At 32.8% G+C, this 11,117-nt stretch overlaps 1 pseudogene; it reads right to left on the reverse strand.

Annotated features, from left to right (window-relative positions):
• Nucleotides 1–6,483: 6,483 nt before the first annotated feature.
• Nucleotides 6,484–8,203, reverse strand: LOC107006886 (annotated as a pseudogene).
• Nucleotides 8,204–11,117: the final 2,914 nt, after the last annotated feature.

The following is an 11,117-nucleotide window of genomic DNA, read 5'->3' on the forward strand; positions in this document are numbered from 1 at the left end:
GACACATGGGGCATTGTTTCATGTCCTTTAAATGTTCGCCCTATTGGATGTAAATGGTTTTATTCAATCAAACTCCATTCTGATGGAACTCTTGATCGATACAAAGCTCGATTGGTTGTTCTTGGTAATAGACAAGAGTATTGGGTGAACTATGAGGAGACTTTTGCACCCGTAGCAAAAATGACTATGGTGCGAACTATTATTGTCATTGCTACTTCACAAAACTGGTCTCTTTATCAAATAGATGTCAAAAATGCTTTTCTCCATGGTGATCTCAAAGAAGTTATTTATATGAAACCTCCACCTGACAATACAATGCAAAGGAGTGTATAACACACTTCAATGGATCAAGAGAAGTAGGTGGAAGAAGTTCCAAAAACAGATAGTAGCATCAGTAAAGGGGGAAATGATACTATACATGGCAATCAAGGAATTCTAGTATTTTTAAGAACAAGATGTGGTTCATCTTGTATTCCAAACATACTTAGAAAACTTTGAACATATTTGTAAGACAACAAAGTTTAAGAACATTTTCACAACTAGAAAATTAAAACTAGTAGCGAAACTAGAGTCAGAAACAAATTTAAAAAATATACGAAATATTTTTCTTCAAAAAGAATTGTTGTTAATATGTGTCTAAAGAATCTTACTGATTCCAACAAACTTTGCCGAAATACTAAGTTACCAAGTTTAATGAACCATTAAAGAACAAAAGAATAGAAAAACTGAAATTAATTTACAAATCTAAAATTTGTAAGACACGTACCAGAATCTGGAAAATTCTTAATAGGAAAAAAATCAAGTCCACTGAATTCACAGTGTCCCCTTAAGGAAATTATTCCCCTCTAGTATTCGAGGTTTGATTTGAAATATGACCTCCCAGGGTAAAATGATCTCAATCACCAGAGTATAGATACCAAAAACTCCGGCGTCAGTGAACCACTCAATAGCAGTAAAGTACATTTAGAATACTAGATTTAGTAGTTATAAAAGAAGTCCATGAATTCTATATTTAAAATGCGAGAAAATCCCTCAATTTATAGAAACGAAAGGGTGGTGCGAAAAGGTTCTTATTGTGCCTTACTTGAAAGGTCACAAACCTTTGGAAAAGTCACAATCATTCCGAAAGGTCGTCACCTTTCATAAAAGTCACAAATTTTCATAAAAGCCGCAACTTTTCATAAAAATCTTAAATTTTCATAAAAGTCTTAACTTTTCATAAAAGTCGCAACATTTCATAAAAGTCACAACTCTTCATAAATGTCACAACTCTTCATTTTCCATTCACACCTTTTTAAAATCCAACAATCCCCCGCATAAATGGGGAATGACTCGAAGACAGAGAGATGGACAAGTATGTGTACTTTATAAGCAAGAAATAATTGCATCTGGATAAGTGGGTTTCCCGTTGGACTTTTCGTAGTGAACGTATGTCAGATATACTCGGTCAATCGGTAGATTGATATCTTTGAATCGTCGAACTTTGGTGTATACGTAGACAACCATATGTCACACAATTAATCCTTTACCATTTATGGTTCTTACAGTTATGTTTGTTTTAGCCATGAACACCTACTGGTTTCATGAGTGTATAGAGAGATGAGCTTTTGACAATCATCTTCTTTGAAGCGGCTTACACTTCACATTCACATAGGTGATCCCTAACCGTGTTATCGCGTAGATACACTATTTAGTCAACTCTGCCAAATTTAGCAAATCATTAAAACCATTAAGCTTTAATAACTCATTAACAAGCCTTAATGGTGTATCCTTGTCCTTGAGCATTGTCTTCATCATGAGAATGGATTGAGTTTGTTGACAATGCCGAACCGTCATTCACAACTTTGTTTTCTCCTTGAATCTAGCTCTTGGGATCTCCAGTCTGCTAGATAGAGTTACTGCCATGATGACTTGTCCTAGCCGTAAATTTATTCCCTTAGATGATCTTTTAACTTTCTCTCTAGTTAGGCCTTTTTGTAAGTGGATCCGACACATTATCCTTTGACTTTACATAGTCAATTCTGATAATTCCATTAGAGAGTAATTTTCTAACGGTATCATGTCTATGTCGTATATGAAGAGACTTTTCGTTATACGTCATACTCTATGCCCTACCTGATGCATCTTGATTGTGAAAGTGTATGCATACTAATGCCAATGGTTTAGGCCAAAATAGAATATCTATCAAGAAATTTCGGAGTCGTTCAACTTATTCACCGACCTTATCTAAAACACCTAGCTCAAAGATCATTGTACAGCTATAGATACATGTCTCTTTTGAAAAATTTCTAAAAGACTGCTCCTCTACCAACAGTAAATACATATCCACTCGTGAATTTTACTTCATTTGTCCGATGATCCAATTTGCATCACTATATCTTTCGATATTGTTGGATATTATTATAATGAAAGACATAGTTTTAAGTATTATTTTAAATACTCCAAAACTCTATTTATTGTCATCTAATGAATATTTTAGGATCTCTTGTGAATCGACTCAGTTTAAAATAACAAATGCTATATCTGATCGCACACACTATATGATATACATCATACTTTCCAAAATTCTAGCACAATCTAATTGTGAGTCAGTTTTGTTCAATCTTTTGAATTGCAAAGCTCACATATATTGGAGACTTAACAATATTGACATCCAAAATATTTGAACTAGTTAAGTACCTTTTCAATGCAATGAGACCATAAAAATGCTAAACATTATGGAGTTCTACGAGTTCTCATATCTAAGATCGCATTAGCAACTCCAATAATTTTCATTCCACTTGCTTTAGAGCATACATTTAGTAACATTTATGTCATTAGTGTCTCTATTGATGATCAACATATCATCAATATACAAACAATGATCTTATGATTTTAATGGGAACACATTTATCACTTTCATCGTTCTTCAATCCATTTCCCGACATGGATTGATCAAATTATGTCATTGTTTGGGTGCTTCTTTTAGTCCATAATGTGACTTTACAAGTTCACGCACATTCTTTTATTTACCAGGAACCACAAAACCCTCGGATTGTTCTATGTAAATTTCTTCCTCCAATTCTACATTTAAGAAAGTTCTTTTCACATTCATTTGATGAATTTGGAGGTCATATACCACACTAATAATTTTTGCATCTGAATGGATGTAATTCTAATTACTAACGAGCATATATATCGACAAGATCAAAACCTTTTTTTTTTCTAAAGCCTTTGACACAAAGTCTTGCTTTATATATTTTCAACAGTTCCATCAACTGTTATTTTCCTTCTAAAGATTCACTTTGACCCCAAAGGTTTATTTTCTTGAAAAAAAATCACTTTAACTTCCAATATTGTCTATTGACATCATCTTTCCAAAGGATGAGTCTACAGAAGACACAAGAAATGTTACAAAATTATATTCAAAGGAAGTAAATGTCCTTTAACATTTACTAAGCCTCTGATTCTCTTTATTATGTAGATTATCCTTTTTCATTTCCTAGGCCTTTTAGACCCTTCTCTAGACTACTCAAGTCTAATTTTACACTCCACAGTCATAGGTCATACTTTAATTCTTTTAGGAATAAGAACTTGGATTTTGACTAAATACCCCCACACTTTGAAATATTTCAAGTTGTATTTCCTTCCTTTCCATTTCTCATATGGAAAAGATTGTATTCGGATCAAACAAAGTCACTTTCTTTCTAAAAAGACAAAACTTTTTGTTGTTCCGTTTTGATGTAAGGATAGTTCCTCCACACAAGTTTTGTGTAAATCCGAACTTATAAATAATGCATCCATCATTTCTTTCAACGTTCGATTTTTCATTAGATTGAGATGAATATGGCAGTTGTTTGATAGATATTCCACTTTCCAAACATATTTCTACACAATGAGATTTATACTCTCCATTATTATCACTTTTTATATTTTTTCAGACTGATTTTCAACTTCGATATTACATTGTCTAGACATTTCTATTGCTTCATCCTTACCATTCAGCAAATAGACATAGTCATTTCTAATGCAATTCTCAATAAAAGTAACAAATACTTTTCCCACCATGAGATGATGTTACTTCATATCACAAATGTCAGTGTAAATCAATTCTAAGGGATTAGAATTCCTTTCAACAAATTTATAAGAATGTTCAACACACTTAGATTCCACAAAAATTTAACATTTTTATTTATTGCGTTCAAAGTTAGGGAAAACTTCTAAGTTGATCAGTTTTTCTTACAAGGTTTTTTAATTGACATGCCCCAAGTGTTCATGTCACAAACATTTACTCAAGCAAGTAAGAACAAATAAAAACATTGAGTTTGAAAAGCTCTTCGAGAGGTAGTTTTTTCCTCACTAATATCTTATTCCTATTTCTTACAATTTTGTGTAATACAAACATTGTTTAGATTGTCAAGTGTCCTTTTCAGAAGGACATTTTCATAACTTTCAATATAATTGTTATAGAACTACCCATGAACAAAGTTTCATCGGGTTCAATAAAGACAATATAGTCCAAATGTTATTTTTATAAAAACATAACAAATGACTATTCACAAATATTCATGTCTATGCAAATACTTTTATTATAATGGACATATCTTTTCATGAAAATCACAACATTTTAAGTGATATTTTTTTTCCATTAAAGAACACAATTATTTTGAACAAGTATATATACAATTTGGATGTTTCATACTAGTCACACTATATACTAGTAATAGAGAAACTCAACAACCACAATACCAAATATACTCCAAGAATTTTGGGTATAACATAATACAAAAGTATCATTGAATTTCATATCTTTTGCTCCAAAGTTAAATTAGATACCAAGTCTAATCATAAGCAAATAACCCCCACATTTCAAATGTGATCTCAAAAATATTTTTCAAGTATTTGAAAATAGTTTTTTCACATACTTTAATGTTGAAAACATTATTCTATTAAAGAATTATAATCCTGCAATTCTCTTTGACAATGTTTACACAATGTCAAAGTTCAAGACACAAAATCACAAATTCGAAGTCACTGGTATTTTTCCTCTATCATAAATAAACATACCGCTTAGTATTTTGAATTCTAACAATAAGGACAAAAATATTGTATAACTAATTTCTATATTATATTGAAGTTTATAGAAAATCAAAAGTACAACACTAACTTATTATGTGAAGTTTTCATATTCTTCAAACCAATTGCATAGTACAATTTATCCAGAGTATAAAACCAAAAAAATTTTTAGTCTACAAAAATCAGACACACTAACATTTCTCATGGGGTACAAAACTACAAAAGTATTTTTTTTCTCCAAACAGAATAACACATATCCCTTATCACATAAAAATGTTTTTCTTATCAAATAGTCTTCTAACTATAACATTTTGACATACTATTTTATCAAACAAAATTATGCATCTCTCATTTTTGCAAAGTAAAGAATTTTAAAAGCAACAATATTTGCGAAGTAAAATTCATTCCACAACATATGGTTTGCAGATCTTTTTCCAAAGATACACATAATAAAAAAATCAAAGATGATAACTCTTAGAAACAATTTTCCTCCTTAGATAATTTAATAAGAAGGTTACCTGGTAATCTTTAAACGGAATGCCATAAAATTTTTTTGTTACATTCTCACTTCGACCTTGCTAAACGAAGCAACGAATTATGGAGAAATAATGCATTTATCCTCTACTTTCATGATCAGATTCTCTCAATCAGTAGAATACAAAAATTACTAACAATATAATAATTTCCTTAAGATTATTGTTCATCTTGTATTTCAAACATACTTAGAACAAAACTTTGAACATCTTTGTAAGATAACAAAAAGTTGAAGAACATTTTCACAACTAGTAAATTAAAACTAGTATCGAAACAAGAATCAAAAACAAATTTAAATAAATATGCAAAATATTTTTCTTAAAGAAGAATTGTTGTTAATATGTGTCTAAAGAATCTTACTGATTCCAACAAACTTTGCAGGAACACGAAGTTACCAAGTTTAATGAACCTTAGTGAAGAACAAAAGAATAGAAGAACTGAAATTAATTCACAAATCTAATATTTGTAAAACACGTACCAGAATCTGGAAAATTTGTAATAGGAAAAAGATCAAGTCCACTGAATTCACAGTGTCCCCTTAAGGAAATTATTCCCCTCTAGTATTCGAGGTTTGATTTGGAATATGACCTCCCACGGTAAAATGATCTCAATCATCAGAGTATAGATACCAAAAACTCTGATGTCAGGGAAGCACTCAATGACAATAAAGTACACTTAGAATACTAAATTTAGTAGTTGAAGAAGAAGTCCATGAATTCTATATTTAAAATTACAAGAAATCTCTCAATTTATAAAATTAGAGGAAATCCCTCATAGAAGGTGACTCAAAACACTAGAGGCTCTTTAAGGTCTAATATTTGTTTGGTATGGTAATATTTCACATTTCATTACCCANATATATATATATATATATATATATATTTCTCTTTCTCAAGCTCATGGAAAATTATTTATTGAAACATTACATGAAAAGAAATAAATTAAAACGACATAACTTCTCAAAACTCATACTCCTCATAATCCTTGAGAATCCATTTTCCATCTTGTTGTTTAACCATCCCATTGTGCTTCTCGACCCACCAAGCTCCAGGTACCAGATATTCTGCTTTTAAGATGTCCCATCTCTTGTTCACAAGTGCAAGATCACGATTCACCTCTAGTTTAAAACCATGTAAAGGTCCAATTCCTTGAGTACCATCAATTCCGTGCAAGTAACCTTACAAGCTATGCCTAGTGTTTTGGTCCCCAGGATTCAATTTCAAATAGGGGGATTTTGTGGTGTCAATTATTATTTCCTGTCCAACATTGAAATACCCAATGGGTGGGTATTTTGGTACAATATCTAATAAATTATGAATTCACATGATGTGAAGGTGTTTCAATTTGTTAAATGTGTTAACAAAATTGATCTCCAACTTTAGGACTTGCAAATACAAAAGCTGTCACTGGAAATTCCTTCCCACTGCTTGTTTGTTGATTCCGTTGTAAGCTATGTCTACTGCATTCAGAGTTGCAAGTGATGCACCTAGGCTATGTCCAGCCACTGTTATACTCATCTCGTCGTCCTTGTATTCCTCAACCAATCTTTTCACTTCTTTAAGGACATGAAAACATGAATATTTTTATTAATTTGTAGTGAAATGATGTTAAAGCAAAAAGTCTCATATTGGTGGTTAATGAGATGAGTGGACTCCTTATAACTTGGACGATCCTTCTCTCTTCGAGCTAGCTTTTGGGGTGTGAGTTAGGCCTAAGACCTAATTTAACATGCTATCAAAGCAGGACCCGTCTCACCCGATGTTGGAGCCCCAAAAATCAAAATTGTCCACGCACCAGATACTAAGCACTGGGCGTGAGGTGGCGTGTTAAAGAATGACAAAAGTCTCATATCAGTAATTAAATGAGATGGGTGAACTCCTTATAAAGCTTGAGCGATCCTCCTCCCTTTAAGATAGCTTTTGAGGTGTGAGTTAGGCCTAAAACCTAATTTAATGGATGATCATACGCTTCAATTGTCAAAATATTTAATATGTACCTGGTCTCTAGCACTTGCTTGATTAAACTTTGATCGCACACTTTCTGATGTATAAATGTTGTAGAAGCCATGATGCACCAATGGTTGGGTTAAACCTCCTTTACCAAATACTTTTGGTCCTGGAATTAGTAAAAATTGAAGGTCATTAACCCACTCCAGAGTCTGAATTGTTCCTCTCCAAGCAATGACAATATCCCTCCTTCCTAGTGAAACTTTACCCTCATCTGTAGCCACAGCAACATATCCAATAAAATTTGATTCCTTACTCCATGCTTCCCTTGACAATGATTTTGTAATGAAAGCATTAGGAAGTGGAATAGATGAGGTACCATAGAAATATTTGGTTACGCGATACTTCAATGGATCAAGGCTAACTTTAGAGAAAAAAAATTTCATCGAGTATCTACTAGCTCCTGCATTTTTCGATGCTTTTTCTGTAATGAAAGTGTCATAAGTTACGTGAGCTAATTCTCCATATTGAATGATGTATTTACGATGATCAACATCCAATGGATTTAATAGCCCCTCCCATTTGTTTTTCCTACTAAGTTCCTCCCATTTCTCAGCCACCATTTTTTATTCTATGCTCTGTATTTTTATTTGGTATGTACTTATCATTTAGCCAATGTAATGTATTTATAGAGAAGAAAACTCGTTTCCTCTTTCTTTAAAATGATAAAATAATCTTAATCCCCCAATTAATTAAATGACCAAGCAACTTTAAATTTGTACCACCAAAGTCTCACTTATTTAAGTAGTTGATGACTTTATATAGGAAAAAACTTATCTGTGCCGGGTGTTTACATTAAAATAATTTAACTTTATTATTATGTGATTTAATGAAGTAAAACACATATAAATTAATTAAGGTTAAATAAAATGATGTATAAATTTAAACATGTGGCATGGATGTATTGGATTTGTGTAAATTACCCCTTTATTTACTCCCGTTTTAGTTACTTGATACTGGTAGATAGATAGATACCTACTTTTAGCGTACTACTAGATATAGGAGCGCCCTTGCTAGTAAAGGACCTATATCTATTATTTTTAATATCTTAATTTATGTGATATAAATGAAATTTGGTGATTGGATCCAAACGTTTATTGGAGTTGTTAATTATTATGATTTAATTTTAAAAAAATAATAAGCATTACTACCCTATCCCAATTTAAGTATACTTCAAGAGCCAGCCAAATTGTTTATATGCTTTTTAAATATTTTAATTTGTTAATTGTTACGATTTGTTGTATTTTTTTTAAAATGTAATTTGTATATATGCTACTTCCTCTGTCCCACTAGTTTATGTGATATATATTGAATTTGTGAGAGTCAACTATTTTTTTTAATATGTTTAAAGTTGTTGATGATATTAATTTATTACAATATTTTAAAAATAATATATGTGTTGTAAAATATTATATTGTGGATGTCCACTACACCAAGAAATTACTCTCACCTATTATCTCCATTACTTTCCTTCGTTATGAAAATAACCATAACCTCCAATTTTATAACCATTATATTATTCTTGTAACCTTTCATTTTCATAACGTCCTCCATTATATTTATGTTAACGCCATGTTTATTATTAACATTTTGTATGCCTTTATGTTTTACTACAATTGAGGCATAAGGTTCATATGGTATACTTGAAGATTTGGTGAATACTTTGAAATATAAGAAATGCTCTCATATTTTGTTTCTTTATTCACCTTATCTTCATTTTTATATTTCTTATCTTATTTTGCTTTAGTTTTACAATACGTTATCAATGTTAGGTAGTGGAGCCTGATTAATTTTAGGCTTTCCTATTTATTCTCTATTTTAGGCTTTCCTATTTATTCTCTATTTATTCTCTGTAACAAAAAATACTCTGATTTATTAATATAAATATACCTCACCGCCGTGGAAGTTTACTCACGGGGTGTTACCACGAAATATTGGGTTTTCTCTCTCTCTCTCTCTAGATTTCTCATCTCTTTCTCTTGAAAGTTCTTGTGTTCTTCATTCATCTAATGTGTGTGCGTGAATTCGATCCTAACAACTGGTATCAGAGCTAAGGAGATTCAACACGATCACAGAAGATGGATAGTTCGAAGTTTGGAAACGAGAAGTTTGATGGATCCGATTTCAGTTTCTGGAAGATGCAGATCGAAGATTATCTGTACCAGAAAGATCTTCACGAACCGTTGACTGGGGTGAAGCCGGAATCCATGACGGAGGAGAAGTGGAAACTCAAGGATCGCCAGGCTCTAGGGTTGATCCGGTTGACTTTGTCAAGAAACATGGCGTTCAACATCGTGAAGGAGAATACTACGTCCGGTCTGTTGAAGGCACTATCAAACATGTATGAAAGACCATCGGCTATGAACAAGGTATATTTGATGCGTAGATTGTTCAATTTACAGATGTTTGAAACTGGATCCGTTTCTGATCATATGAACGAGTTCAATATGATTGTGAGTCAACTCAATTCTGTGGATATTAATTTCGAAGATGAAATTAAGGCGTTGATTTTGATGTCATCTCTGCCCGAGTCTTGGGATACTGTTGTTGCTGCGATTAGCAGTTCCCATGGATCTGAGAAACTGAAGTTTGATGAAATCTGTGATGTTGTTCTTAGCAAAAGTATTCACAAACGAGAAGTGGGAGATTCATCGGGCAGTGATCTCAGCGTTGATCGAAGGGGGAGAAGTAAGACGAAAGGCCAAAATCAACATGGTCGATCAAAATCAATGAATTGAGGAAAATCCCTGAACATATCAAACGTGACTTGTTGGAACTGTGGAGAAAAAGGGCACTTTCGGACGAACTGTACAAAGCCTGTAACAACCCATTTAGTCGGTTTGAGCAGTAGAATTATTTTTGATAAATACTTACTGGGTCGACGGACCACGCGACGGATCGTCATGGTCACGACGGACCGTCATGGACTCCGTCGTCCCATACTTGTGCAATTTCTTCTGCTGCTCTCTTCCCTACCCTCGACGGCAAGTATGATGAACCGTCATAGGCACAATGGTCCGTCGAGGGTCTTCGTTCCAAAACACTTCAACTCTTGGAATCTGGGTACTGGATTACTTCTCTGAACTTCATGAAGGACCTGCAGAACGGACTGTCATAGATACGACGGACCGTCACAAGCTGCGTAACCCCACACTTGGTCGGACTTCCGCTAAATTTTAAATGGGTGTTTTGGACTATTCATAATTATAATTATGAAATTAGTGGGGTAATTTTAATAATTTATTTAGTTGGTGGTTAAAGAAGATAATAGTGAAATAAATAGTGGGTTACTTTTATCATTTTTTTTATAATTGATTATATGATAATTAGGGTAAAAAGAATCTGTACAAGAAAAATAAAAAGAGCAGAAGAGGAGAACGAAACAGAGAGCGTGAACGAAAGAAGAAAATAAGCGACTTAGACTTCAGATTGAAAAGGTTCATAGGCACTAAGGAAGGCAAAGGCATTGGAGAGGTAGCTTGCTTGATTTCGGTTCTTCGGTGGAGGTAGGTTATGGTTTAT

Source organism: Solanum pennellii, chromosome 12 (genome assembly GCF_001406875.1).
Source record: "Solanum pennellii chromosome 12, SPENNV200".
In the NCBI taxonomy this organism is placed as follows: domain Eukaryota; kingdom Viridiplantae; phylum Streptophyta; class Magnoliopsida; order Solanales; family Solanaceae; genus Solanum; species Solanum pennellii.